The following is a 5810-nucleotide window of genomic DNA, read 5'->3' on the forward strand; positions in this document are numbered from 1 at the left end:
TATTTTTTTATAACTTGAAACAAATCAATAGTAATGACTACTGACACGAAATAAAAGTACCAAAACCAACAACAGAAACATGAAGAAATAAAAATTTTTTCATCGTTACTTAGTCATGTCAAGGTAGGCTATGCATGTAATTAATCAAATCACAAAGAAGCCTAGTAGATCACACATATGTACCTATTTAATTTGTCCTATTTTTATTTTATAGTAAAATTTTAAAAAAGTCATTATTTATTGTAAGAGAGATTTATATATAACTGGTAATGATTAATGGATGTGTAATGCAAGATATAAATATAAGATAAGATTTTTGTATTTGTAATTTGTGAATATGAACGAAAGCAAAGCAATAAATGAAAGTTAATAAAGAGGAGAAAGGGGGGAGGGAGGGGGAACCTGATTTCTGGAGAGGCCAGTCTGCCATGCCAAGAGATGCTTATCTACATCACTTGGATACCTGAGAAAGAGCCAGAAAATAACATCAGAGTCCTTTCCATAACCGCATAAAGAGACACCAAGCTTTCTGTATCCCAGCCCCAAACTTTTTGAACCTTTCTTTCCTTCAATTCATTCATTCATTCATGGAGCTCGCTAGTCTGACCTGGCCTAGGCTGGGGTGGGCATGAGAATATAAAAGCAACAAAGAAAGATATACTATATTACCTTTATAATCATATCATTTTTATCTAATTACCTTTGTTTAATTTTTACTTATTTGCATTAACTACTCACAAGTAGTATCAAAATTAATAAATCAATTTACTCCTTAAAAATGATAATAAAAGGAAAAACAAAATAAGAAACTACTCACAGGTATTGGAGACTATCTAATTAGCCAAGAGTGGAAGGAATCGCCCCAGAGAATCAATTATTGGAAAGATCCAATGTCTGAAGCTTTGGAAGGGTTCCAGCTTTGGCAGAATTTGACCTGAGATATTGTTGTTCTATAGTAACCTACTCATAACGTGGAGAATTATGCTTAGGTTTCTCAGAAGGTGATACAAACTCCAATACTACAGACATGAAAACGAAAACTAAAGGAATACTGGAATAGAAAAAGAAAAAGGAAGATGTTGAGGTGAATATACATAAGGGCAAGCACTACTTAGAAACCAATAATTGTAATAACCAAAACAAGAAGAAAAATAAGATAAACATTATTACATGTTGGGATCACATCACACGTATGAGAAAATGATGCATTGCCACTATTATTTTTCAAATCTACCAAAGTCCCCTTTTTCCTTTTATTGTTGACTTTTAGTTCAATATTTTCAATCAAACACTTGTTTTATTACTTACAAACCAAGTTGGTCAAGAAAAGATTAGTGTCTAACCACTGTGCTACAGAGAACAACAGAAATGATACTAGTGATCATGATGGCATTCTCACGCAACGTAGTGTGGCCTAGCCTTGTAAACTGCATGTCAAAGATTCAGTTTATTACTAAACCAGACATAGATTTAGTTAGTATTGAAAGCTAGCCATGAAGTTTGATTACTTCACCTGGTTGTAAGCAAGTGCTATAGAAACAGCACCTCGCATGAGACCAGACCACCAGATTGTGACCTGTGAAACAAGATCATAGGAGATAGAAGTCATGTACCAAGGAAGGCTTTGAAAAGAAATTGAAACAGGGAAAGAAAACACATACTTGTTGCTTCATGTCAATTTTCACATGTGGGGATTTCTGGAGCAACTTGGATAAGAATAAAAGAGGGAAAACAAATGCTTCTCTTTCAACTAGGATAAATCCTAGAAGCATTGAACTGATCCCAACAGATTTTCCAGGACTAATGAATCAAGAGACCAAAAATGTTAATTAAAATTTTCACATTTTACAAAGTTTATTAATCTAGAAATGTTAGTATTACCTTTGGCTTACGAATCGTCACTTCTCTATGTTCAGTGCATCCATCCTAACATAAAGGAATATAAATATATCAGCAATGAATGACAATGTTGCAAAAACATGCCTGCAATAGGTTAATTCAGATCAGCAATCTCATAATAAATCAAACATGTTGAAATTTTTGACGTACTTGGTTGTGACTCTTGAACTTTTGGTAACATTGTGCCATGTGTAGTGAGACATAACTATGCTGCAGAAGAACATGGTCAGAATAGCACTCAACGCAAATAGCTATAAAAGAAAATAAAATTATTAGTATTGGAATTAATTGCATCAGTAATGAATAGACATGGAAAAATACCTCCATTAAAATTAAAAGGAGATTCTCATCTCAGCAAGCATGTTTGAAAGGTAAGCCATCAGTATCATAAAAGCAACCCTAACCTGAGACATGATTAGACAATAAACACATTCCTCAATTTCTCCAATCCGAGAATAGAATTAGCTTCCTAAGATTACGGAGGAGAAAAAACCCTAACCTAAGACATGATTGCAGTGAGCAATGAGGATTACAACAGAGACGGCTCAGGCAGAGCAGCGAGGACGTGAGGCATTGACGAGCCGACGACGACCATCGAGTAGTGACGATGACCGGAGATAGCTCAGGCAGCGCAAGGCAAAGAAGAGGGATTACAGCAGCGGCGGATCCAGCAGCGCAAGGTAGAAACGGCAACAACAACACAAGGCAGAGATAGCTCTATAGGTGTAGGAAGCGGCGGTGGCGACTTCTCTCTCCATTGTCACCTTCTCCATCTTTCTCTTCTTCCTCTTTCGATGGCAGATCCCCCTTTCTCTCGTTCTCTTCGTCATTCTCCGTGTCCCTCCACATTGCCATGCTCACTTTTCCAGCATAATGTAGAACCCTAAACCTAGCCCCTTTCATTCCTCATTCTCGTTTGAGAAATACTTCTATTATTTCCTGCTAAGTTGGATTTATTTTATTTCAAAATCAGTAGAAAACTGGAAACTGGGAAGCAAAGCTAAATTATGTACCAATTATAAGATTTATTTCCGAGAGAGGTATTAAAAATTTAGGCAACACTTAGGAGACGAAGTTTAAAATAAATTTAAAGACAACACTTATAAAATGTAACATATTGACTTTATAATAATTGTCTTATATATTTGATAGAGCAAAACTTGTTAAGTGTCTTTTAATTTATCTAAGACATCATTTATAATATGTTGGTTAAAAATATGTTGTAATAGCTCTATTTACTAGCAATTTGTATAAAATATTGTCTATTTTTATGTTAGGCAACTCTTTTAAAGTGTTGTCTTAAAAATATGTTGCAATGGATAAAAAATGTGGTAGTGGATCTTCATGGAAAAGTTCACTTACACCTAAGGATACCATCAATATTAGTGTTAATTAGTAACTACTATCTTGGCACATGTAAATCGCTACAGAAGTACCAGGATTTTTTTAATGTTGCATTTGTGAAGAAACTGCTTTGTTCAGTGTAACAACTCTAATTTTTGTATTAACAACGCGAGTTTTTTAAAAATAATATTTTGAAGCGATTAGTTTTATTTTGATGAGTCGATTTCGAATCCCGAAATAAAATAGGTTTATATGTATAAGGTTAGTATTATTAGGTGGCGGAAGCAAAAGCATAAACATATTAAAGCATATTAATATTAAGGCAAGAGCATATTAGTATTGCATGATCATTCTCATAAAAGCATAAACTGTGGCACATATAAAAGCAAGCCACATAACTATTTTTATTACCTTACTCATCATATAACCTTAGTTGATTGCATGCAAACGGTGAGGAAGAGAAAAGAGTGAGAGAGAGAACTGTAACCCCACCAAATTTTCGGTTTTGATTTTTTGCGATCCGTAATCTCAATTAAAAATCTAATCCGGTAAAAGTATTTATATCATCTTTTTCGACGTGTTGGCGTTATTTTTGATCGGTGGAAGTCAAGACGTAACTTTTCTACTCTTTGAGTTTGACCAACTAGAGTTCTAGGAGGCACAGACTATTCCGGACGTTTTCTTCTTAGACGACTCGGTCAGAAGGCTTCTCTAGAGCTTCGAGTATTTTGATTCCATACGAAGGTAAGATTTTGGTAAATTCTCACCGGTTAAATTGGTATTGGACAAGTGAATTGATGTCGTGATTACTTGTTGATTGAATTTGATTGAATTTATATTGAATTTTGTGATATATTGATATTTGTGATAAGTTTGAAGTTCGGAGGGTTTTAGTGCACCGAGGAACTGAGTTATTCTGATGAATTTGATTTCTGGATTACGATAGGATAATTTGAAAATGTTGGAATTTGTCTGGTTTGATTTATTAGAAATGATTTGAAAAGAGTGTGGAAAATGGTTTGGATGGAATCCGAGAAGGGTGGCAGAGTCTGGGTTTTAGGGGAGATGCCGCTGAAATTTTGTTATAAACCTTAAGAATTTATTTGAAATTTTATTTAGAAAAAGCAGATTGGATTTGAGAAATTGTATTATTTGATTCTCGATTTATTCAGAAAATAGTTATATGTCGAATTTAATTCATTTAAGAAAAGTATATATATTTTGAGTTCGATTTATTTAGAAAAGAATTATTTTACGATTTTAAATTATTTAAGAAAAGTATTATGTTTAAGTTTGATTTAAAAATGAAAAGGGCTTATGTTTTGAATTTGACTCAAGGATTTTATTTGGAGGAGTTTTAGTGAACCTTAAAAGTAATTGAATTTTTATTGAATGATTTCATTTTGTGATATCTTGGAAAGAGTAAAAGAATTAGTTTTAAGGATGAAAGGGGGATTGGTTTTGGTTTTAAAAGAAAAAGAGAAGATAAATCGGCACGTGTGATTATGAAATGATTAAAAGGTCACGAGAGGGTGACAGAAAGTAAATAGTTATAGTGTTGATGTGAACATGTTACGCCAGGTGCTTTATGTGTAAATGATTGTACGAGGATGCCCGTATATATGGAATGGCATCCAAGAGAAAGGGGCACATGCTTCAGCTAGAGAATCAGCGCCTACAAGTACTTGCAGAGGTCATGTTCGACATACTTTAGCTGGAGAATCAGTACCTGCAAGAAGTAGTAACTTGCAGAGGTTATGATGCTGGAATGCCTTATCTGACTTGCGAGTCGGATTGCATCGGGTGCGAGTCGAAACCAACAAATGAGCTTATTACCTGCAATAAGGCTAGACATGTATCATCCTTGTTGTGCATTTGCATTTTACTTGATGCGGTAAAATTGTTTGTGATTGTCTTCCTGTGGTTATGTATTCCTTATTGTTACTCTGAATTGTGGTAATTAGATACTTCTTTATGACACTTGTATATTTCATTGTAAATTATTTGAACTATGATAATCCTGACTAAACTAACTATCCCCGACCCTACTAAGAACCCCCCAGTTCTTACCCCTTTTCTTCCTCCGCCTTCAGATGGAGACCGGAGTTCTGTTTTACGAGATAGACCATCCCTATATATATGAGGATATTGTACTGCATAGGTTTTATGTAGTAGGTGTAGAGATTATGACTCATATGTACATTTTGCGTGATCACCCTTTCAGTCATCCGATTAACACTCTACAGTTTATCCCTATATGCCCTACGAGTTTCCGTTGTATTTGGCTCCACCCGGATACGCCATTTCACTCGTTCCATGATAGACTAGTGCCTCATTAGCATCCCAATCAGCCTGCGGATTAGATGGACCCTGAGCCTGAGCCCATGGAGGAGCATATTCCAGAGCCTGTATCGGAGGAGGATATACCAGTAGAGTAGATCTCAGTATCTTCATCCGAGCCATCTTCTGAAGAGCCTCTCTCTGTCTCTATTAGTGGACTGACGAGTGTTGGTCAGACCAGTAGTACGAGTGCCAAGGCCCCTCCGGAGATTATCGAGATATCTAAT

General features: G+C 35.3%; 1 pseudogene; it reads right to left on the reverse strand.

Annotated features, from left to right (window-relative positions):
- Positions 871–2729, reverse strand: LOC107610920 (annotated as a pseudogene).

This window comes from Arachis ipaensis, chromosome B08 (genome assembly GCF_000816755.2).
Source record: "Arachis ipaensis cultivar K30076 chromosome B08, Araip1.1, whole genome shotgun sequence".
NCBI classification, from domain to species: domain Eukaryota; kingdom Viridiplantae; phylum Streptophyta; class Magnoliopsida; order Fabales; family Fabaceae; genus Arachis; species Arachis ipaensis.